Source organism: Cupressus sempervirens, chromosome 4 (assembly GCF_028749045.1).
Source record: "Cupressus sempervirens isolate cs-2001-9-10 chromosome 4, ASM2874904v1, whole genome shotgun sequence".
Classification (NCBI taxonomy): domain Eukaryota; kingdom Viridiplantae; phylum Streptophyta; class Pinopsida; order Cupressales; family Cupressaceae; genus Cupressus; species Cupressus sempervirens.
In genome coordinates, this window is record NC_143121.1 from 868809805 (window position 1) to 868836496 (window position 26692).

Consider the following 26692-nt stretch of genomic DNA (forward strand, 5'->3'; position numbering starts at 1 on the left):
GAGAGGTAAGTCCCAATTGATCAATATGTACCATATCGACATCATCTAAAATTTGTAATAGAGCCCCATATGGTGGATAATGTGGCTTGAATGCGATGTCATCAAAGACCATCTACACACATGAACAAGAACAACATGCAAACAATCAGTACTCACTCAAAAAATTACAAAGATGACAAAACAATAGCAAAATTAAGGCGAAACAATAAAAAATGCAATTTCTAAACACCAAAAAATTTACATAGAAATTCATGTTCTCACACAAGAAAACATGTTCTCGCATGAGAAAATAGGTTCTTGTGCAAAGAAACATAATCTCACATGACAAGTGATGAGAGCTTGAGTGAAAAAATCCCAAAATCCCATGCATCTTGTGCAAAAGGTGGGTGTCTCTTGCGTGAGATTGTCCACCAACGCATGTAAAGAAACACTAGGCTGGTGTATCTTCATGCGGAGAAAGATAGGGCTCACATGAGGAAGGACACCCTCGCATGAAAACTGATTGACCAACAATAAAAACATGCTAAAAACGTGCTAAAAAACATCAAAATGCATAAAAAATCAAATACAAAGTGAGTTTTTTGACTACTCACCAAAGGTCCATAGTTTGCCAATTGGCTATCTCATTTGGAGTAGTCAAAATAGTGTAAACACACTGGGACTGTCATATCTCTCTCAGAGCTCTCCTCTTCACTAAATACAAATGCACAAATGATTTGAAAATGACCCCTTGGGCCCCTATATAGGTTTTGACCTAAGTTTTCAAAGTGCTCTGATTTTTGCCAAAATCACCCTTAGCTAATTTAACCATTTTGAATCCATTTTTGAGATTGAATTCAAAATCTAACACACCTAAGTAGCTCAAAAATGAATTTTAAAATGTTATGACTGACACGATCGAATGCTTATGTAGTCCAAATTTTGTTGATACTTCATGAAACTTGGAACCTTTTCAACTAAAAATTCTTCAAAATTTCAAAATTTATTCTAGAAGAAGTCAACTATGGTAAAAATTAGTCAACTTTTGGTCAAACTTGTTCTTTGGGACCTCCAAATCATGCAAAAGTGACTCTGAATTTTCTTCTGATCATTCTATTCTCTTCTATATTCTGTTGATTCTTCAATTTCCTCTATCTCTTCAAACATACAACTTTATTACACATTTCTAGTGTGTCATCTTTTGATTTCACTCTGAAGCGGGCATAATGATTACATCATTGAATCTAAATTTTGACTCAATCTAAATCTTCATTACTCAGGGAATCTTGTTCCCATGTTATGCTCTCATCACTAGGGGCATCCTGTTCCCCTCTATCTAGCATCATTTTTCATCTGTCCCATCTTTTCATTAACTGATTATAGCTTATAATAGTCTTTATCAGAGTTTGGTGGATAGGTATTGAGGCAATCTAAATCTCAACTCCTAAGGATCAAGCCTTTTTATAGGGTCATGACTGGATCATGTTATCTTGTATGCTTAGGTATCTAGGTGTTCTATTTGGATTCTTTAGGATTAAGCTTTGTTTTAGAGACAATCCTTAAAAGCTTATCAATCTTAGGTATCTAGGTGTTCTATCTAGATCCCTTAGGATTAAGCGCTATTCTAGAGACAATCGTTAAAAGCTTATCAATCTTAGGTATCTAGGTGTTCTATTAAGATCCCTTAGGATTAAGCTCTATTTTGGAGAAAATCCTTAAAAGCTTATTAATTCAGGTATCTAGGTGCTCTATTTGGAACCTTAAAGGTTAGGCTTTGTTATGAAGAAAACCTTTTAAATGCTTATCAATTTAGGTATCTAGGTGTTATACTAGGATTTTTTAAGATTAAACTCTGATTTTGGAAATAATCTTTAAAAGCTTATCAATTGGTCTTTGTGTCATCAATTTTGAAACCAATCTCATTTCTTCATCTTTGCATCATGCTTTCTGATTTTCTTTGAATCAAACATGTTGCTCACACATTCATTCAAAGAGGGGAAAAATGTAATACCCCAAAATTGGTTCATTTCCATGATCACCAATTATGGTCTATTTTGATTAATTCTAAAGTCCTATGTCACTAGGCAATTGTAGTTCTGATTTTCATTACTTGACCTAAGTGTCAAATGTAGAAAACCCTAAATTTGCATTAATCAGGACATTTATTTAATTCCTAAGTATTGACTCATATTCGTCACATTAAACCTATTTGATTAAGATTTAATTTAATTTGAAGTGTTTATACTTTAATTAAATTAAATTATATCCTAAGGCTCATGTACTAGGGAATTAAAATATTTAATTTAATAATTGTACCCACTTTAATTAATTGAATTAGATTGTTCAATTAAATAGAAAAGGCATTTATGAGGTCATGTCTCACTTATTAAATGAAATAATATCTTCAAAATTCTCTCTTCAATTTCAAAATGGAAACTCTAAATGAACTATCTCTCAAAATTAGAATCAATCTAGTCAACTTGCTCTCATACTTATGAAAAGTTTAGTTAACTACTTATTACACTTAGATCTAATATAGTTAACTTCACTTGCACAAGGAAGTTTCTATCTTAACTAAATCTTCTGTCCAATCTTAACCATTCATCAAGGTTGATCTTGACCATTGATCTATTCCTAGGTTCTATTTAAGGGGCTCTCAATCCCTCATTACAGAGGTTGGATTTTGGATGCTATTGAATTGATGTTGAATTGAGTACTCACTTTCTTTCTAGGATTTTACATTGCTGTCATTTTAAATTATCATATAGTTTAATAATGCATACATCTAGTTTAATTTCTTTTACTATTTAATAGAATAGATTACATATCATACAGATTACTTGCATACTCATATTTTGCATAAATCCTTCATTCTAGAAAGGTCTAGTTTCCTGTATCTCATCTTAAGAGCACATAGGCAATATCCTTCTAGATAGAAGGTAATAGGTCCCATTTGTTAGACCTCTTGGATGAACCTTCCCATGTTCATTTCATGATGAATCCGCATACAATGACCATGTTGAAGTGTAAGTGAAAGAATTGAGGCCTCATTTTCACATATACACTACCAAACAAAGATGCATACAAGATGACTCTAGAGAAGAACAAAGAAATTGCAAGACAAGTCCAAGAGTTACTTGATCAAGGGATGATTTGGAAGAGCATTAGTCCAAGTGTAGTACCGGTTGTCCTAGCACCTAAAAAGGGAGGTAAGTGAAGAATGTGTATCGATTCTAGGGAAATCAATATAATCACAGTTAGGTATAGATTTCCTATTCCTAGGATAGAGGATGTAATGGACTATCTAGGTGGATCTAGATAATTTTCTAAAATTGATCTCAAGAGTGGCTATTACCAAATTAGGATGAAGGAGGGTGATAAATGGAATTCTACATTTAAGACTATTGAGGGCATCTATGAGTGGTTAGTAATGCCATATCTTTGGAAATATAGATGGAGTAACTGAGGGTGGGGGGTGAATCAGTTACTACAAAAAAAAAATCCACAGATCCCTTAGATGTGTTATAAGCTTGGTTACTACTATCACTTAGTAGCCACATAGAAAAATGTTGTAATTCAGTAGATGTATGTTAACTTATTACTAATCTTTAAGCATTCACAAAGATTTAACATGCATGCATAAAAGAAATGACATCAACACAAGAGACACCAAATTTAATGTGGAAACCCAATATGGGAAAAACCACCAAGTAACTAGCTACTAATTTTCACTCTTTTGAAGTGAGCCCTATTAGGAGCCAACCCTGTTAAAGGTTACAAAACACACCGTTAAGTGTGACCTTGTTAGAGGATTTAATCATCCTGCTAGGATTAGCCTTGCTAGAGGACTTTAGAACAATTCAATAGTACTATCCACCTTGTTAGAGGATTTCCAAAAATGGTTGTTAAACCAACTCTGTTAGGAGATTTGAAAATCACTGCTATAATTGTGAGAAAGTAACAATGAGTTGACTTGAATAAGATGCAACTAAACTTTGCTGATATAGATCTCTATTTTGCATCACTAGATCCTCTTTGATTGAATATAACTTTGCTACTCCTTAAGGATATTTGATCCTTCTTCAAAATTCACTCACACTTTCTTCTTTCCATAATCAACTCACTTGCATGCTTGCTCATTCAACCCAATTTAGAATTCACAAGTTGACCTTTTATTAATACCATACAAATTTCCAAGCCAGCTCATTTACAAGTTACATTTATCAATAATCATTAAATCATTCGGCTACAATCATTACATGAAACAATTAAATTTTATTTCCCAAAATAATAAAATCTTTCATTGGCTGACCCTGCTTGGTAAACACTAAAAATTCTGCAAAATCCTTTGGAGACTGAGTGAACTCGGTAAACACTGACTTTCCTTCACTGACCTTGTAAGCTTTGTAGAAACTAACTTCCACCACAAAAACCTTTTGACACCCGAGTGAGCTTGGTAGAAACTATTTTCATTGTGTAACTTTCAGGAATGCTCAGTAGACTCTGTAATTCACTTTGCTAACCAATTGAGCTTGGTAGAGTCTGCCTGATAGCTAATATGACATTTGTGTAACATCAAAGAAAACACACAATTGATCAATTATATCCAACAATCTCCCTCTTTGGCATTGATGGCAACACATGTCATAATAGAATGAAATTTGAGAACAAGTATTTTTCTAACAAAATATTTCCCCCTCTTACATTTTATGCCACAAACTTCTCAAATATAGTAATCTCCCTCTATGAAGGAATTACATATCTTCTTTTCAAATAGCAAACTCTTCACAAAAAAATTCAAATTTTAGAAGGATATGATAGTACACTCTCTCTCTTTGACAAAACATGCCAAAGAAAACATAACCAATTGAGCAACAATGTACCTTGAGTACTAATTCATATGCAATGTTATCATGATTATGCTACATCAACTGATAGATCTTCAACTTGGTATCTATTGATGCATCACTAAAAATTCATTTTAGTAAGCCTCAGATAGAGGAATGACCCCTAACTTACCTCTTAGATACAAGAATGCATCCCTAGGTAATGGCTTGGTGAATATGTTAGCAATTTTTTCTTTTGTATGGACATATTCCAATCTAATCTCCTTATCCTGCACCAATTCTCTGACAAAATGATATGTTATTGCAATGTGCTTGGTTTTTGAATGCATTACTAGATTTTTTGATATGTTAATTGCACTTGTATTTTTACAAAACATAACAATAGGTTCTTTGATTTCAACCTTCATGCCTTCCAATAACTATTTGAACCAAACAATATTAGAATATTTTACTGTTGTTGCAACATACTCTGCTTCTGCTATGGATTGGGTTGTGTAATTTTTCTTTTTGCTTGTCCAAGAAACCAACCTCTTTCCAAGAAAGAATGCTCCTCCAATTGTACTTTTTCTATCATCAATGTGATTTTCTCTTGGTTTTGAAAAAAATCTTGCTACAATACCAACTGCAAGAGCAATATCTGGCCTTGTATGAACTACATACTATAGCTTTCCAATCATAGATCTATATAATGTCTAATCTACCTCTTTTGATTCATCATCCTTGGTAAGCTTTAGTCCAGTGCACATAGGAGTTCCAACTAGTTTAAAATCTTTCATACCAAAATTTTTGAGTATTTCCTTGATGTATTTAGATCGAGTGATGTAGATACCATTCTTTCTTTGCTGAATTTGAATACCAATAAAGAGTTTAATCTCACCAAACACTGACATCTCAAATTCCTTGTTAATTTTCTCTAAAAAATATTTGCATAAATCATCATTTCCTATAAACAAAGTGTCATCCAAAAATATTTCTACCAAAATAATCTTGTTACCTGGTCCTTCCTTGATATACAAGCTACTATTATCATTAATTTTTTGAAAACCAATTTGTATAAGATAGTTATGCAATCTTTCATACCATTCTCTAGGGGCTTGTTTTAGACCATACAATGCTTTGTGTAATTTTTAAAACATGTCCTTCTTGTCTAAATCAACAAAACCTTCAAGTTGCTCAATGTAGACTTCTTCATCTAGAATACCATTGAGAAATGCTGATTTGACATCCATATGATAAAGTTTAAATCCTTTGTATGTAGCATATGCATGTAAGGTTCTGACACCTTCCAATCTTGCAACAGGAGCAAAAATCTCTCCATAGTTTATTCCTTCTTCTTGAGAGTGTCCTTTACATACCAATCTAAATTTGTTTCTTGATACTTTACCATCTTTATTCAACTTATTTTTGAATACCCACTTAGTTTTGATCACATTCTTATCTTTAGGCCTAGGTAAAAGAGTCCATGTTTTGTTTTTCTCTATTTTCTCTATCTCTTTATTCATAGAATCAATCCAAATTTTGTTATCTAATGCATCTTTGACATTTCTAGGTTCAAAATTAGTAAGTAAACAAGTACCTTTTAGCTTACTTGTCCTAGTACCTTCAGATTTGTCTCCAATAATCTGATCTAGTGCATGATGTCTCCTGACATACTTGGCTAATATAGGTTCCTTTCCTTTTTACTGAGTTCCACTATCTTCATTTTGAATTTCAATTTCTGTCTCTGGTTGATCTGACTGTTGCTCAAGTCCTTCAAACTTGGTAGGCATTAGCTTGATAGCATTTGAATGTGAGTCAGGTTCTTGCAACTTAGTTTGAACTTCTTGCAACTCGATGACTAAAGACTCAAGAGTAGAAGATTCTTGATTGATAGATGTATTTGGCATTGTATTAGGTTCAATGAAAACTAATCTCCTGTAATCTTATGGTTCCTTTTTTCTTTCTTTTTTAGTCCTTTCTGCAAACTCATTGACTTTCACATGTGCACTTTCTATGACTTTGTTAGTAGACAAATTGAAACATCTATATGCTTTACTCTTGCAAGAATATCCCAAAAATATGCCTTCATCATCCCTCACATCAAATTTACTTTTTCTAGATTCTTTCAAAATATAACATTTTCTTCCAAATACATTTAGGTAACTTACATTGGGTTTATAGCCATACCATAACTCATAGGGGGTTTTGAATAAGTCCTTCTTCAGTTGTACTCAGTTCAAGGTATGAACTACAATGCTTATAGCTTCCTTCCATTATTTGATAGCAATGTTCTTTTCAATCATTAAAGTTCTTGCACAGTCCATGATAAATCCATTCCTCCTTTCAGCTATTTCATTTTTCTTGGGAGTTCCAGTGGCTGATACGTATCTTTTGATTCCCCTTTCAATGCAAAAGTTATTGAACTCATGAGAGATGAATTCACCACCTCTTTTCAACCTCAAGAATTTTAGTATTTTCCTTATTTCTTTCTCTACTCTAGTCAAATACCATTTGAACTTCTCAAATGCCTTTGATTTCTCTCTTAGATACATGACAGTCATCATTCTAGAGTAATCATCAACAAAAAGAATGAAGAACTTTTCTCCAGCATAGCTCTCAATTCCAATAGGTCCACAAAAATCAGTATGCAAAATTTCCAAAATTTCTTCAGATTGATAGTCCTTACTTTTAAAGCTAGTCTTTCTCAACTTACCAATTTGACAATTCTTGCATAGACCAACATTAGGTTTCTTTATACTAGGAATGCCTCTTACTTTCCTAAATTTTCTTATTTTCACCAGGTTATCAAAATTCACATGACATAACCTTCTATACCATAGCCAAGTGTCTTCAACTTGAGCAATAAAACATGAACATTCACCAAGTTCAAGATAGAAAAAGTTACCTTTTGTTTGTATGCCAGATCCAATCAGCTTTCCTTTGTCATTCAGTAGTCTTTCTTTTCCATGCATGAATTCCACCTTGAATCCAATATTGTTTAGTTGTGCCACACTCAACAGATTGTGTTTTAGTCCTTTAAACCAGTAGGTATTATCACATACAAGCTCTTTGGTTAGTGAGATTCTTCCTCTTCCTTTTATGTAGCAAGGTTCATTACTACCAAACCTCACACTACCACCATCATAGTCTTCAAAATAGTCAATTTTTTTTTTATCACTAGTCACATGATGTAAACAACCACTCTCTATAATCCATGTATCATTTATTCTCACATAAGATATAAGTTCCATTTTATCTTCCTCATCATTATTACATTTATCTTTCACAGTAATATAAATAATTTCATCTTCACCATCATCAGAATCATTAGAATCCTTAGCCATGAAACATGTTTTCTTACCTTTTTCCTTGAATGATTTGAAATCTTTCTTTCCATTGCACTTGTGACCTTTCTTCTCATCCTTGTTTTTCTTGTTTATGCTCCTAGCAGCAATATGACCAATTTTCTTGTATGAAAAATAGATTAGAGGAACCTTACCTTTGTATTTTCATTTGCCTCTAGAATATTTCCTTGCTAGTAGAGCTTCAACCACCTCAAGATCACTGTCAAAACTCTGTTCTAATTCTTCTTTACTTTCTACCTAAGAATCCTTCATCTTCTTTGCTTTTTCTTTGAGTGAAAGCCTAGCTTCAAATGCTGATTCAATGTTCTTGGAAGCTAGAACATAGTTGTCATAGTTATCTAGCTCAAATGTAGTCAATCTTTCTATTATAGCCTCTAAATTTATCTTATGATTTGCTTCACATCTTCTTTCTTGAATTTTAGAAACTCTAATTGCATAAATGGGAAGTAATGTTCTAAGAACTTTACTTACAACTATTTCCTCCTCGATATCTCCTCCATAAGCCTTGATTGCACTAATGACTACTTTGACTCTTTCAAATATTTGGCAATGTTTTCATCCTCTCTCATCCTCATCTAATCAAATTGTCCTCTTAGACTTTCTACTTTGGCTCTTATCACATTGTCATCACCTCCATAGATATCCTTCATCTTGTTCCATATTTCAAAGGTAGTTTTGCAATCCTTGACATCATCAAATTCTTCATAGCTTAGGGTAGATGCAATATCTATTGTTACGGTGTTATGAGTCTTCTTCTCAGCAATGTCATTGATAGATAGTGTACTAGAAGGAGTCACATATGCTTTATCAAGATATTTCAATCCTATATCTCCAATGGAAGCCAGATGGAGTCTCATGAGACCTTGTCATGCTAAATTTTTTATCCCTATTAAGTCTTGAAATTTCCCTCTTGTAAGGCATCCTGATCTTTAGCTTAGATCCTTCAAATCCTTCTTGTAAGTACCAAATGCTCTGATACCAATTGCTAGAAATATAGATGGAGTAACTAAGAGGGGGGGTGAATCAGTTACTAGAAACAAATCTCCACAGATCCCTTAGATGTCTTATAAACTTAGTTACTACTGTCACTCAATAGCCACATAGAAAAATGGTATAACTTGATAGATGTATGTTAACTTATTACTAATCTTTAAGAATTCAAAAACATTTAACATGCATGCATAAAAGAAATGATATCAACACAAGAGACACTAGATTTAATGTGAAAACCCAAAATGGAAAAAAGCCATGAAGCAACTTGCTACTAATTTTCACTCTTCTGAAGTGAGCCTTGTTAGGAGCCAACCCTATTAAAGGTTACAAAACACATTGTTAGGTGTGATCTTTTGAAAGGATTTAATCACCCTGCTAGGAGTTGCCTTACTAGAGGACTTTAGAACAATTCAATAGAACTATCCACCTTGTTAGAGGATTTACAAAAATGGCTCTTAAAACAACTTTGTTAAGAGATTTAGAAATAACTACTACAATTGTGAGAAAGTAACAATGAGTTGACTTGAATGAGATGCAACTAAACTTTGTTGATACAAATCTCTATTCTACTTCACTAAATCCTCTTTGATTGAATACAACTTTGGTGCTCCTTAAGGATATCTGATCCTTCTTCAAAATTCACTCACACTTTCTTCTTTTCACAATCAACTCACTTGCATGCTCAACCATTCATTCTAGTTTAGAATTCACAACTTGACCTTTTATTTATACCATACATATTGTCAAGTTAGCTCATTTAAAAGTTACATTTATCAATAATCATTACATGAGTCAGCTACAATCATTACATGAAACAATTAATCTTTCTTTCCCAAAATAATGAAATCCTTCATTGGCTGACCCTACTCGGTAAAAACTATGAATTTTGGAAAATCCTTTAGAGACCAAGTGAACTCAGTAAACACTAACTTTTCTTCACTAACCTTGTGAGCTTGATAGAAATTTTTCTTCTACCACAAAAATCTTTCGATGTCCGAGTGAGCTCAGTAGAAACTATTTTCATAGAGTAACTTTTAGGAACACTAGGTAGACTCTGTAATTCACTTTGCTAGCCAACTAACCTCAATAGACTCTATTTGATAACTAATATGACTTTCGTGTAACATCAGAGACATCACACAATTGATCAATTGTGTCCAACACATTTGGCCTTGCCAATGCATTAAGTACCTTCATGAGAGTCATGGATGAGGTCTTGAAAGACTATATAAGAGTGTTTGTTGTTTTGTATCTAGATGGTATCCTCATCTTTAGTAAGACAAAGGAGGAGCATGTAAAGAACCTAGAAATGGTGTTGAAGAATCTTCAAGGGGAAAAGTTGATAGTAAACCTTGAGAAGAATGAGTTCATGAAGGAGGAGCTAGTATATTTGGGTTTTGTAGTATCCCAAGGAAGTCTTAAAATGGACAAGAGTAAGGTAGAGGAAATATTAAGTTGGCCTAGCCCTAGATCTACTACTAAGGTTAGAAGTTTCCATGGTCTAACATAGTTCTATAGAGAATTTGTGAGGAGGTTTATTAAGATTTGTGTTGGAATTACAATAGGAAAGGTAAACTTCTAGGGGGGGGGGGGGGGTAGGCGTGTGAATCAACAATTTAAATTTGGACCCATAAAATTTTCACCACACGTACATCTCATGCATTCAATAGATAAATTGGAATAACATGTAAAGCACATGCATCAAAATCAACTAAACATATAAGGATTCACACACATATGGCTCTAGATATGATTACCCAGAAACCCTCCAAGTGAGAAGATAAAACTAGGGTGGGGATGACACCCAAAAATCTTCACTACTATAGTAATAAAGTGTATCTAATGAAGGTTATAATGTTTTGATCATGAGACATGATCTACCCTATTAAAGGCTTTCAAAGGCTATTAGGCCTCACCTTGTTAGAAGATTTCAACAACCTGTTAGAACTGTGCCTTGTTAAAGGACTTTAACTCACAATTAAGTAAGCACCTATTCAAGCATTTCAATATGACCTATTAGGATTACTTTGTTAAGAGATTTTAACTAAAATCACTTGTTAGAATGTCTCAAAATTGATCCTGTGGTTAGCACTTGATTGCTTGATAATAAATCACCTCTAAGCCGATATATTATTGTTCCTCCTTGATTAGATGTATCTTTTTTGTATGTTGTTCCCTTCCTCTTCTCCTTTAACTAATTCTACAATATAATTTTAGATCATAATTCCTTAGTCATCATGAATATTCTATTTGTGCATGTAAACTTCACAATTTGCTCCACTTACACCTTCTACACACTCTAGAAAGCTTTGGGTTTTGTCCTCCTTAAGAAGACATAGGTGACTTAAGGTTAGGTATGAATCTTCGACTAAGATTCATCCATTTTTTTGTTTAATCCTTCCCATTTTCTAATTTGCTACATTTTATTGCATTCAAAATCCAACTTAAGATTCATCCTCATCTCCAAAATATTGTAATTCATCCTTAAGTTGGCTCAAAAATGGTTTACATAGTAATTTGTGCCATTACAAAAAAAAATGTCAAAACTATCTTACTCTACACCTAAAGTCTCTGATGCTTAGCATATACTAATCTTTATACTATGACTCGACATCTATATCACTTGGCATGCATTGTTTGCTCAGTCTTGAATCACTCAACATAAATTGTCTACTCAACACTACAGTGACTCGACACTCAACATGGAATCGAATGCTCTATTTTTTCTCAGCATATGTCACTTTTTCAACATGAACTAAGTAAATCACTTAAGTGTGTAGATACTCATTTGTCAAAGCCAATTTAAGATCAACAATTTGTGTGCCAATGAATGACACCAACAAGACCAAGTTCACATGGAGCAAGGTAGCAAATGAAATTTTTTAGAGATTAAAGAAGGAAGTGGCAACACAACCAATATTGGTTTTCCCTAGTTTTGAGAAGCCATTTGTGGTGGAGTGTGATGCTAGTAGCATAGCAGGTTGGGCAATTTCAAGCCAAGAGGGTAGGCTAGTGGAATTTTTTAATGAGAGGCTTAATAAAGCAAAAACAAGGTATTCAACATATGACTCAGAGCTCTATGCAATTATTCAAGCTCTTAAGAAGTTGAGGCATTATCTATTGCCTAAGAAGTTTGTTGTCTCTATTGACAACCAAGCACTAAGTTTTATCAACTCATAGGAGAAGGTTAGTTTGAGCACATTAAATGGATGGAGTTCTTGCAATCCCACACTTTCACTATTAAACATAATAATAAGGTGGTAGATGCTTTGAGCAAGAGGTTGCTGACACTATAAGAGGTCAAGTTGTAGGGCATAGGAATAGATAGATTCAAGGACATATATGAGGAGGAAACTAGTTTTTTAGAGGCCTACAAGGTATGTAATAACTTTAAAAATCATTTCCATAATGAATTTTATTAATATACCTTGCAAAATGGGCTATTATTTAAGGGTCAGTAGTTATGCATCCCAAGAGGATCTATAAGGGAAAATCTAATACAAGAGAAGCACAATGGAAGCCTGAGTAGGCATTTTGGCCTTAATAAGACCCGAGACCTTGTGGAAAGGTTTTACTACTTGCCCAAGATGCAAAAGGATGTAAGGAGGTATGTGGAATAGTGGGGTATATGTCAGAAGGAAAAGGGCACTTCATCAAATGTAGGACTCTACCAACCTCTACCCATTCCTACTAGGCCTTGCAAATGCATCAGCATGGATTTCATAATGGGATTTCCAAGGACTAGGATAGGGTTAGATAGTGTTTTTTTGGTGGTAGATAGATTCAGCAAGATGATGCATTTCATCCCATGAAAAACAACACATGATGCAAGCAACATAGCCAATCTATTCTTTAAGGAGGTGGCTAGAATACATGGTTTACCAAGGAGTAGGGTAGCTGACAAAGATTCCAAATTTATGGGGCACTTTTGGAAGATCCTATGGAAGAGGTTGGGAAAAAACCTAGCTCATAGTTCTACCTACTATCCCCAAATATATGGGTAGGCATAGGTCATCAATAGGGTCTTAGGAAACCTCTTAAGGTGCCTTGCCAAGGAGTATGGATAGAGTTGGGAGCAAGTCATACCTTAGGTAGAGTTTTCCTAAAATGATAGAAAGAATAACATAATAGGATTAAGTCCTTTTAAATTAGTTTATGGCACTCATTCAAGGGGCATAATGGAGTTAAGAAACCTACTGACACATGACAATATTAGTGGGTTTTCTCATGACTTTTTTCAGTATATGAAAGAGATGCATGATCAGGTTAAGAAGACCTTGATGGAGGAAAATTAGAAGTTGAAGGAGAAGAAGGATGAAGGGAGAAGAGAGCTACAATTTAAAGTGGGAGACTTGGTGATGGTCTATTTGAACAAGGCTAGGTTATATAAGGGCATCCATAGAAAGTTGCAAATGAAGAGGATTGGGCCATGTAAGGTACTTGAGAAGTATGGACCGAATGCCTATAAAGTAAACTTACCCAAAGACATGGCTATCTCTCTTATCTTCAATGTCAAACACCTAATACCTTACCAAGGTTCAAGGGTGGATGAAGAAGAGTATCAGGAAGAGATGAGAAAGGATATCTCAGACTTTCAGGTACTTGAAAGGAAGCAACCACCAGTGGAGAGGATATTGGATTCTAGAGTGAAAAAGAGTACAAGGAACAAAGTTTATAAAGAATATATAGTTAAATGGTTAGATACACCTAAATATGAAGAAACTTGGATTGTTGAGAGTTATTTCAAGAAGCATGGCATCAACAAGGAGTTCCACTCTCCACAAGCACCTTAGGCTTCTTCTTGTAGGGGATAAAGGTGTAGGAGCACCTAGGGGTAAGGTGAAACCCTAACTAAAATTATGGTTTGTGAATGGTCTAACCAACCATTGAGGGAATAAGGAATCAATATAAAGTCCCAAGATATGATTAGGAGTTATGATTAGGTAGGAGTTGAGTGTGAGTCAAGTTTTGACCAATGAAGTCCTAATAGGCATAAAATTGCTAGAAATTTTTCTATAAAGAAAAATTTGGGAAAATTCATAAAAAGGGGAAAGAAGTGTTCAAAGGAGGTCGTTAGGTGTTTTAGGCTTATTTTATGAATGTTTAAATCAAACTATTCAAGCTTGGTGGCTTAAATTACAAAATTGCAAAAGTTGTCAAAATTGTCAAAATTACTTATTGACAACTTTGTAATTTTTGCAAATTTGCAATAGGAAATTTTACACAGTTTTAGAGAAGGGGAAATATGGGTAGTTATGGCTCAAAAAAAATTCTAGGATGCATGGGGGAACCTATTTAAATTCCCTCCAACTCATTTCCAAGAGTTGGCTGATTCACATGTACAAACAATTAATGAAACCAAAGGATTTGTTGAGAGAAAACAAGTTTTAGGAAGATCTCTTGCTTTGTATGATTGGTGTACCTATTTTTCTTGATGGAAAAATTATCTGGTTTCATGTTTTTATTTTGTGAAAGGTATTCGACCCTAAGTTTTCATTTTAGCAAATTTTAAAAATTTACTAGGTTTTATTTTCCCGCTATCTAGTTTTGAGTATCAACAATAAACATTGCTAAGGCTTGACTTCCAATAGTTGAAAATCCATGGCCTTTGGGAATCAATAAATGACCTTTGTATACTATGTAAATACTAGTTTTGGAGGTTGGGGAAGATAGTTAGCTCATTTACAAGCGAGCCCTAGGCAAGCAAGAAAGGCTTGGCAAGGTGCAATGAAAGCTTGTAATGGAGTTTTGGTAAGAGCAAAGGATTGGCACATGAAAATATTTCTTAGGAAATGATGGAGTAGGGTACTAAAGGTACATAACTTAGAGGAGAAGGTTGGATGTGAATTTTGGAGCAATTAGAGAAAGTTTCATTGTCCTTGCCTTTAAAACCCTTAAAACAAGGGTTTTCTAGAGCCATATTGTATGGACACCATGAAAGCCTAAGACCTAGAAAATATTCAAGGTTAGGTCATTAGGAATAAATGTCTTGAAATCATCAATAGGCCTTTTTAAGGTTTTTTTGGAGTTATAGATAATTCCTTATTTTTAGGAGGGCTAATAGGGGTTCTGTAGTGCCTGCCCCTAGTTTACATTTTCGAACTACATTTCTGATATCATTGCCAAACTCTTTTAGGCCAATTTATGTTTGATGATTAGTATTATTATTTTAGAGATTATCAGATGATGTTTATACTCAGTTTATTATATGATGAGATTACTTGGTACTCTATATTTCATGCATGTATGATGATTATTCAATGGTTTCAGATATCGATGATGATTAGTTAGATGGTTTATTATTCCATGTGCTTCTTATGGATACTTACCCCATACTGCATGTGTATGGTGTGCGTGTTGTTTTATTTATGTATGGTGTTTCTGATATGGTTAAGGAAGGGAGTCGTAGTCACCTGCTAGTCGGGATCTACACGATACACCACTTCCTGCCATTGTCTGTTTAGCTTAGAATATTGTGTTTATACATGCATGGATTTTATGCAGGTTACAGGTACCGAGTATCGACTTTCCTGAATTGTCAGGATGAGCGTACCCTATCGCACTGTCTCAATGGTAAGAGAGGGGAGATAAACTCTTAAGTCCAAATCCTAAACCCTTTAGCCAATTGTCCTAATTGATAATTAGGATAAGTATCTGAGTTAAGTACCCTCCGAATGCATCAAATGATGTAATTTCATGATTATAACCCTTTTTGTTTGTTTTGGTATGTATTTTTCTATGATGGGTTTTCATATGTTGCTTTATGAGTCCTCAGGTATTTTCTATTAATTAAGTCTAATTAAAAAGATTAATTAATGATTTAATTTAATAGAGAATTATTATGATATCTTTATATTTAATTAATTAATTAATTAAATAAAAGAATTAAATTTGGAGTTTAAAATTCAAAGATAAATTTAGAACAGGATAATATTTATTTAATTTAATAATAATATATTTGGAGTTCATTTTTAAATAAATGCTAAATATTATTGTTATTTAAATTAATTAAATATGTTATCAATTAAGTTCTAAAATAAATTAAAAGTTGAAAGATATTAAATTATTAAGAATTCTAGATCGCATGATCTAAACATGAGTTTAAATATGAGAATTAAATTAAAAGATTAAATTATAGAAATTAATAATATTTTTTTAATTTCTTAAAAGTGCACATAAGATTAAAGTAATAAATTAATTTAAAATAGAAGTCAAGTGAAATATTAAATAAAGTTATTTAATAATTCAACTTAATGTGCATGAAAGTTGAATGCAAAAAGATAAGAAAAGATAATAAAGGTTAATTTGGAGTTAACTGAGTTGTGCAAAGAGTCTTCTCGGGTAAACGCACAATTAGTGCCCCGAATTGAGGAGAAATTGCTTATCACAACTTTGGGGTTTCATTTTTGTGATATACGAAGTTGGACGAGAATTTTTGGGGAGAGACAATTTTGGAAGCGAATTTTAGAAAGCTGATACCAAGAAACTTTTCCAGAGGAAGGTTATTGAGAGGAGCGAATTCTTTTACAGTTCCTGGAGATTGCATAATAGCATTAGGATCAGGTAGGGTCTTGTGTTTTCGATTATCGATTTAATACACAATTATCCTTTCCTGTCTTCTTCGTGTCTGGGGTTTGTAAATCTGAAATTCTCTGTGAAGAATACTTAAACATTACGATATTGGTATTTATCAGATGCTTGTTTATAAACTTCTGTATACATAAGATTTAAATGGGAAGGGTTGAATCTAATACCAAGATTCTAGATTAAACATTTGGATGAATGACTATATTTTCTATATCAAGATAGAGAAGGAAACAATCTTTCAAGGCATATATATATATATATATTAAAAGAAATTATTTTAATATATATATAGTTTAAAAAATTTATATATATATATATATATATATTTATATCCAAACAAATTCAAATTTAAAATTTTAAAAATATATATATATATATTGATTGTACTCCATTTATAAAAAAAAAATATAATAATTTATATAAAGTTTGTGGGGGGGGGGGGGGGAGGGAATTACCTCGTGCCCACCCCCCACGGTCGGCTTAGCCGACAGACCTGCGTCGCAGGTACTGCGACCGTAGGTACGACGTACCTGCTGCTGCAGGCCCTGTGTCCACAGGACTGCGGCAGGCCGTCGGCTTATATAAGCTGATGGTTATAATAAATGAGTTTGATTTTATTTTATTTTTATTTTTAAAAAAATAGTTTGTCAATTCGTTCTTCTTTAATATATTATTTACAAAAATGATTTTTATTATTAATTAAAATTTTTAATCAATAAAATTATTATATATTTTTTATTTAATAAAAGTTTTATTTTTATTAATACTTAAAAAATAAATATTAAATGTATTTCACATAAATGGTAAATATTAATTTATTGATAATTTTGGTTAAATATTAATAATTTAACAATTAATGGATAGATTAAAATAAGTAATTAGATCAAATGATTATTGATTACTTTAATTAAAATTAGTTTAATTAAAGTTAATTAATAATGAATACTATCTGATTAAATAGTAGATTTGGAAGATTGACTTAATGGAAGTTATTATAGAAAGGGTTAATCGTAAAGGGGGTAAATCTGAAAACTTTTTTACTTGAATTCGACATTAAACTGAAACATAAACCTTACCTTAACTCAAATAATATACTTTTAGATCCAATCCCTGAGACTTTGATGTTGTCTTGTGCTTTGAATGTTTTGGGGTTGGTTTAGCGTTGACCAGTTTAGGTTGTTACCAGAGGCTCAGGGGTTGTGAATGTGATGTCATGATGAATTGGTCTCGATCTTTCTTAACCCGACCATGGTAATGTGATGAAGTGCTCTATGACATGATTGTGTTTACTGTTTTTTATTGCTTTCCAGTTTCCTTGTGTGAAGCTAAGGTGTATGTATTTGAGGTACCTAACTTAACCATTTCTGAGTCTCGATCAGTTATACTTGTATTACTTTCTGGTTGCTCATTAGAGAACCATTGGATTTTGTGACTTATCATTGATGCCTTCAGTTGTTGATAGAGAACTGTCGTGATTACATGATTACTATTTGATATTATCTGTTGCTCATGAAGAACTGATGTATTTTTGTGGATTATCTTTTTATGATGTTTTTCAGTTGCTTGTATAGGACTGAGGTGGTTTTATTATGATTCTTTGATTTACGAGTTCATGAGCTAGGGTAGGTTATCTATGTGTAGAGTCGAAAAGTGGCTTGCAATGGGGGTCGGAGCCCTAAGAGGCTGCCTTGAGAAACCCATTGTAAGTCATTTTTTAATAAGTGAAAACATTTACACTAAATAAGAGAAAATGAACCTAACAAGATAATTGTATGTTCTCTCCCATGCCATGAGTGCTAGTACAGACTAGGATGGGGTAGAGAGGATGCTTGGTTATGACTTTGCATTCCATAGTATGCCTCGCCAGTACGAGAGGATACTAGTGGCCGCAGGATCAGTAGGGACCCGGGATTCCTAAGGGATTGCTTGGGTAACTTCTACGTGACTTTTGCGATGACACTTTCCCACTTGCATATTAGGTTTCCTATGTGTCTTGTGGTACCTCTGGGATTTAGATGTCAATCTTTTTAGGAACCCTTGAGTTAGCATACTTATAGGATTTCCTGGACTTAAAGAGTATTTATGATTATAGGTTTCATTATCCTATTTGGGACTTGAGACTATCTCCTCAGCGCGGTGGGAGTGGACCATTTAGGTTCCACGCGGTTGGGTGGTAGTGCTTTTACTCTTACCATTGAGATCTGTTCTGTGGTCACCGTGGCTGGAGATTTCATGATTGGCATTTACGTTCACTATGTTCTTGGGTTATTATGATGGATGGTTAGATTTTATGATAGATGTTTTATCATTATGGATGTATGGATGTATCATGTATGGTGAATAGTTTCATATATTTTTACTGAACTTTGTATCATGGATTTGAGGATGTTGTATCTTGATCTTTACATATGTATATTCTTTTAAGCCTTTCATACCCTGTGACATGTACAGTGGATGATTAAGCATTCTAAATTAATTTGCCAAGGAGCATTCAGAACAAATGTATATTATGGACATTGGAGTTTTTGATTATTCTTTCATATGTATGTGATAGTTGTTAGATTTAGAATTAATTAAATTTAAATGTGACTCAACGTCTTGGGATCTTTAAGAAATGTAACTTACAATGTATGTTTGTCGATGATTTCATGTTATTGCTTCCGCTACTATGTGTTTGATGTGTATGTTATACTTTCTTACTTTAAAAAAAAAATGTTTAGCAAACTTAGTGAAACTTTAGGTTAATTCTTTTGGATCCCTTGGCGGGGCATTACATCTGGTATCAGAGCCTGAGTTTCTACATTGGGAGCTCTGGGTATATTGGAACACCACGAGTGTTAACTAGTTGAATAATAATGAAAACCTTAAACTAAAACTTGAAACTAGTTGAACTAAAACAATATGTAAAGTATTAGTTACCTATTTTACATACTTCAACACTCAAAACTTCAAAACTGAAATTATACTTAAACTGAAATTATAGGTAAACTGAAAATTGAAAATATCTTGTTTGCAAAACATGTGTCTTCTATCTATGTGTTTCAGTAGTATGTTGCATGGTTATTTTAGCATCTTGTGTCTTGGATATTATTGTAGGATGGTATCTGGGACGAGATCTTCCGTTAGAGGCCATAGCCTTGGCCATAGTAGAGGTCGTGGACGAGGCAGAGATGTTAGTGTTCATGAGTCTATCCATGAGAGCCCCATTCAGGAAGAGAATAGGGAAGAGCATGTCAGTGTACATCAGGAAGAGAACCACGAAGAGGGACATGCCAACTTTGAGGAGGTTGATCTGAGGAAAATGATGCGAACCCTTATTGATCGCTTACCTCCTGTTCTTGAGTAGGATAGGGCACACCAAGTTGGGCATGAGCATAGATGCAGATCTAGGAGTCCTCAAAGGGATCGACATAGAGCCATAGTATCTTCTCAGATGAAGGACCTTCAGAGGTCCAAGATCGAGCCCTTTAATGGGCAAGGTTCTGGGTATGTAGCTGAGCAGTGGCTTATTGCCCTTGACAGGATTTTTTCTATGCAGGACTTTGACAGTAATGTCAAAGTGAAGTTTTCCATTACCAATCTAGAGTTATTTGGGGCCACTTGGTGGACTATTGATGAGAAGAAGTTGGGCATTGACATGGGTAGTGTCACTTGGGAGATTTTCTTGGAGAGTTTTCATGAGTGATTCCTACCAGAGGAATGGAAGCAGCATAGAGCAGATGAGTTCCATAACTTGAGACAGTTCACTATGACCGTTGTAGAGTATGAGCGCAAGTTTTATGAGCTCATGCCTTTTTCGGGATTCAGTGACAACCTAGCACAGTTGGCACAACATTTCATTCAAGGCTTGAACAACCATTTTATTGGGGGTGTTAAGGTATTTGAACCTAAGACCCTTAAGGATGTGGTACATCGAGCTATCCTGGTAGAGCAGAGTGTCAACTTTGGGCAAGGAGGATTTGTGGGAGCGCCTACTATAGCAGGATCTAATGGCAACCACAATCTTGATGGAATTAGGAAGCCTCCCTTCCCTAGGAGGAATCAACATTCTTAGCAGTAGCCTTAGTAGCTTAAGGGATTTTACCCTCAGGCACAGAGTGGTGGCGGTGGATCCAACTCTAGGATCAATCGCAATGCTCAACGTAATAGACAGAATCAGCAATCTCGACCTGCACAGAGCAACCAGTCTTTTGCTAGCAGGGGTAGCCACCAGCAGTCGAATGCACCACCTATAGGGAGAGGATCTGGTAGAGGCATGAGATGTTATTCGTGTGGATAGATTGGTCATATTGCAACATACTGCCCACAGTGAGCATCTCAGTATTCAGGACCCAGGCCAGCAGCATCTGAGCCTACAGTCAGAAATATAGGTGGATCTCATAGAGTATTTGCAGCGGTGGATCACCGTCAGGTAGACCATCAGGGGATAGTAGTTGAGACTACAGGAGCTATCCGAGGTACACCTCTCTCTTTTTTATTTGATTCAGGTGCTACAGATTCTTTCATTTCTCCATCTCTAGTTGATAAGTTTAAGCTGGAGTCGGTTAAGTAAGATCATGGTTGGCAAGTGGAACTAGCCTCAGGCGCTAAAGTTTCCACAGATTCTGTAGTTCATAAGTGTGGACTTAGCATAGGAGGGTTTGAGACTTTAGTCAATTTTTGAGTTATTCCTCTTGGCTCCTACGATGTGGTCTTAGGTATGGATTGGATTGGCTCTCATAGGGCTAATATAGACTGCAGAAAGAAGACCATTATGTGTCAGGATGACCAAGGGAGGGATGTTGAGATTGTGGGGATACCGAGGCCTATATCTCTACGGATGATCTCTGCTATGCAACTAAAGCGAAGCTTTCATAAGGGATGTCAGGTATTTTCTGTTACGGTAAATGAGCTAGATGAGGAAGAATCTATGAGGAAGACCCTAGATCACCCTATTTTACAGGAGTATGCTAATGTCTTTCTGAGCGAGATTCCAGGCATGCCTCCGAAGAGAGACATTGATTTTAGCATTGAGCTCACTCCAGGAGCAGAACCTATCTCTAGAGCTCCATATCGTATGACCACTCAGGAGCTAAGTGAGTTGCGTTTGCAGTTAGAGGAACTTTTGGCCAAGGGTAGTATTCGACCTAGTGTATCACCATGGGGAGCTCCAGTACTCTTTGTGAAGAAGAAGGATGGTTCTTTGCGCCTTTGCATTGATTACAGACAGCTGAATAAGGTGACAATAAAGAACAGGTATCCTTTACCAAGGATTGATGATTTATTTGATCAGATCAAGGGGGCTATAGTGTTCTCTAAGATTGATCTTAAGTCAGGATACCATCAACTTCACATCAAGGAGGTTGATATTCATAAGACCGCCTTCCGAACTCGCTACGGGCATTATGAGTTCACAGTGGTACCCTTTGGGCTGACGAACGCTCCATCAGTTTTCATGTGCTTAATGAATGGGGTGTTCCATTCCTATCTTGATAGATTTGTTCTTGTGTTCCTTGATGATATTCTGATATATTCTAGGTCCCAAAAGGAACATGAGGAACATTTGAGTTTAGTTTTGCAGTGCTTGAGAGATAATCAACTTTATGCCAATGCGGCAAAGTGTGATTTCTTTCAATTGGAGATACAGTATTTGGGACATGTTATTTCAGGCGAAGGTATCTCTATAGACCCTACGAAGATCCAGGCAATAGTAGATTGGCCTGCACCCACTACTATGTCGGAGATTCATAGTTTCATGGGTCTAGCTGGGTATTATTGCAGATTTGTTCAAAACTTCTCCAGAATAGCTCACCCTATTACCTCCCTTCAGAGGAAAGGAAAGAAGTTTCTTTGGACAGAAAAGTGTGTAGAAGCATTTCAGAAACTCAAAGAGCTTCTGACCAGTGCACCGATCTTAGCAGTACCTGATCCAGAAGGTGATTTCATGGTGTGTACAGATGCTTCCCTTGAGGGTATTGGAGCAGTTCTAATGCAGAATGAGTGTCAAAAAGTGACCATAAGAATGTATGTATGGTGGTGGCCTTACACACACACATATATGTATGTGTGTGTGTGTGTGTATACACACACACACACATATGTATGTGTGTGTGTGTGTATACACACACACATACATACATACATACATACATACATACATACATATATATACATATACATATATATATATATATATATATATATACATATACATATATATATATATATATATACATATACATATATATATATACATAGATATATATGTATATATATACATATATATCTATGTATGTATATATATGTATATGTATATATATATATATATGTATTTATATATATGTATATATGTATATATATTATATATATATATATGTATATATATTATATATATGTGTGTGTGTGTGTGTGTGTGTGTGTGTGTAATCAAGATCCAGAGGATGGAGGAGGCGAAATGGATAAGATGTGATGGGTATGGTATGAATGGGATAAGTGTGGTGGGTAGAAGAACTTGGCCCCAGGTGTGCAGAGTAGTTGAATGAAAGGATTACACATGATTCTTTCTTGCCAATTTTTCATCATGGTAGTTATCTAAGGTGCTTGTTTGCTAAGTTTTCACCATTGGATGATTTTTTTGACTATTTTTTTAATTGTTAGATTTTTACTCATAAATGTTTGTGTTAGAATATATAGTCAACTGATATAATTGAGAGGGTAGGTGAATCAATTATCTAACTAATATCATAATTATCAACCTTAAACAATCTTAACCATATGAGTAATATAAACTAAAACCACAACAAGATACTCATACATAATAACACCAGATAAGTTAACTAGGAAAACCCTTGATCAGAGGGAAAACCTCAGTGAGGATGGTGCCCACAAGATGATGTATTAATATAAATATTTCTTGTTAGAGGATACACCCTATTATGAGTCTATTACAATATTCAATACATATGAGTCCCTATTAGGAGACTTTCAATCCCTATTAGGAGATTCCAACCCTGTTAAGACTTGTGGAAGATAGCTAAATGCAATAGCCAAACAACTTCAAGGTAAAGACCAATGAACCCACAATCAAAATGATCTATGTATTACTCCTTCCAAAATAACATAATGGTACTGTATTGTTCCTTCCTCTTTCTCTTTCCTATCAACTAGAGCTCTTCTCCTAATGATCCTATAACCAAATCATAAATCTCACATCCTATAATCCCTTGGATTGCTTACATGCATTCAGTAAGGAATCTACTCCTTTTCACACTTCACACTTCTTGCAACAATAGATACAATTTATAATCAAGGAAAACATCATTCCTTTATATGACATCTTCATAATAATTCCTTGAGTTGGCCTCGAGGCTTTCTCAAATAATTATAATAAGATATCTTATTAATTATAATTATAATAGAATTTTCAACTCACAGTCTATAAAAAAATTCACACATGCAATACTAAGGCTTGCACATATGCTAATGTCATCAACTAAATCTCCTCCACCACTACCTAATTGCGCATCTCTTCATTACATCTTAGATGTAAGATAGCCAACAACCATCATGAACTACTTTCCTAATACTTTATCTCTAAACTACTCTATAAATTAGGTACATATTTTTCTTAGACTCTGCTCACTTCACCACATCATCTAGACATTGTACTAAACATGTCCATAACTATGCACAACCAAATAATCAAACTATTGTTTTTACCATCAAGATATATGTCTATTACTTAGCCGATCTTTATAGAAACCATTCTATGATGACATAAATGACAAACACAATATTGAATGCATTTCAATACTCATCAAAGATCAAGATACTCCCCAAAGTAGTATCGTCAACATTCATGCTAACAATCCCCCCCTTTGGCATTGATGGCAACATAGATGAAAAAATATATAATTTCCAAGAATACCAAGTAATATTCTATTGTTACTTCTACTTCCTTTCATGAATCTTTCTAAATCTCTCTAAAAATATTTCTCTACCACATACTTAGGAAATGTTCTCCCCCATACCTTAGGAGACTTTTTCTCGTGCATCATACTCTCCCCCATTGACATTAATGTCAATGGCCTCAAACACATACAAAAGTACCAATTGTTATAACTACTTCTTCAACTCTTAAACTAGCTCGTGTGTCCAAATACACTATTCAATATCAAATAATAATAGTTCTCAATGATTCAGTACATATGAGATACTCTCCCATACAAGAAGAATCAACATTCAATCTAGGCTAATAATAGTGCTCTGTACCACTAGATTGATGCACTATCTACATCATCTAGTTAGAAGTAGGTAGGGGCATAACCCCAAGCATACCTCTCAAGTATTGAAATGTATCTTTAGGAAACCATTTTGTAAAGATATCTACAATCTGATCTTTAGTACGTACATACTCCAATCTAATCTTCTTTTCTACTACTTTCTCTCTCAACACATGATACTTAATAGATATATGCTTAGTCTTAGAATGCAATAGATAATTCTTAGACATACTCACTATACTTGTGTTATCATAGTAAATGATAATAGGTTCTTCAAGCTCAATTCTAATATCCTTTAACATTTTCTTCATCCACATAACTTGATTGTAGATATTTGTTGCTGCAACATACTCTATCTCAACTATACTCTACAAAATAAAATATTATTTCTTTCTTATCCAAGAAACCGATGTTCTTCCAAGAAAGAATGCTCCACCACTAGTGCTCTTTTTTTCATCCATACTACCTACCCAATCCACATCAATATATGCACATAGAGTGAATCACTCAATCTATCATACCAAATTCCATAGTTAGATGTCCCTTTCAAATATTTGAATAATGTCTTTAATGCTACAAAATGATATTCCTTAGGAATAGCTTGAAATCTAGCTACAATCCCAATTGCATTTTTTATATCTATTCTAGTGTGAGTCAGATACTACAAACTTCCAATAATGGATCTCTACTTCTTTTGATCTACTGTAGGTGTCTCATCTTTTTTGGATAACTTGTGACTAGTTATCATAGGTGTACCAACAGGTTTACAACTTTCCAAGCCAAACCTCTTCAACAAACATTTCAAGTAATTAGCTTGTGAAATGAAAATACCATCATTATTATGTATAATCTACAATCCTAGGAAAAACTTCATTTCTCCTATCATGTTCATTTCAAATTCATTCTTTATCTCTTTAACAAATCTATCACTTGCATCATCACTACCTCCAAAAATTATTTCATCAAAAAATATTACAATAATTGAAAAACCATTTTAAAATTTCTTTCAAATACAAGTTATTGTCTGTCATACCTTTAGCAAGTCCAAGCTTTGCCAAATAACTATCGAACCTCACATACTAGGTTCTAGGTACTTGCTTCAAACCATATAAGGCTTTCTTTAATTTTCATACCATGTCTTTATCTTTTGATAATGGAAAACCTTCAAGCTTCTCAATATATACCTCTTCTTCAAGTTCTCCATTTAGAAAGGTTGATTTAACATCCATTTGATAAACCTTGAACTTCTTATTTGCTGCATAAACTACGAACATCCTTACCACTTCCATTGGGCTATAGATCCATATCTCTCCTCATAGTCTATGCCTTCTTGCTGTGAATATCCCTTGCATACAAGTCTAGCCTTGTTCCTCACAACTTTTCCTTGTTCACTCATCTTGTTCTTGATCACTCACTTGGTTCCTAACACATTCTTGTCTTTAGTTCTAGGACTAACTTCCATGTATCATTTTTCACTATCTAATCCAATTATTCCCTCATAGCTTGAATCCAATGATCATCTTTAACTTCTTCATCTGCACTCTTAGGTTCAACTTGAGATATTAGACATATTGCCTCATTTACTATGTTCCTTGTCATCACACCTTTGTCTCTACTTCCAATTATCTATTTAGGAGGGTGATTCTTTGTCAAACTCATATTAGAAGTAAGATTTGACATC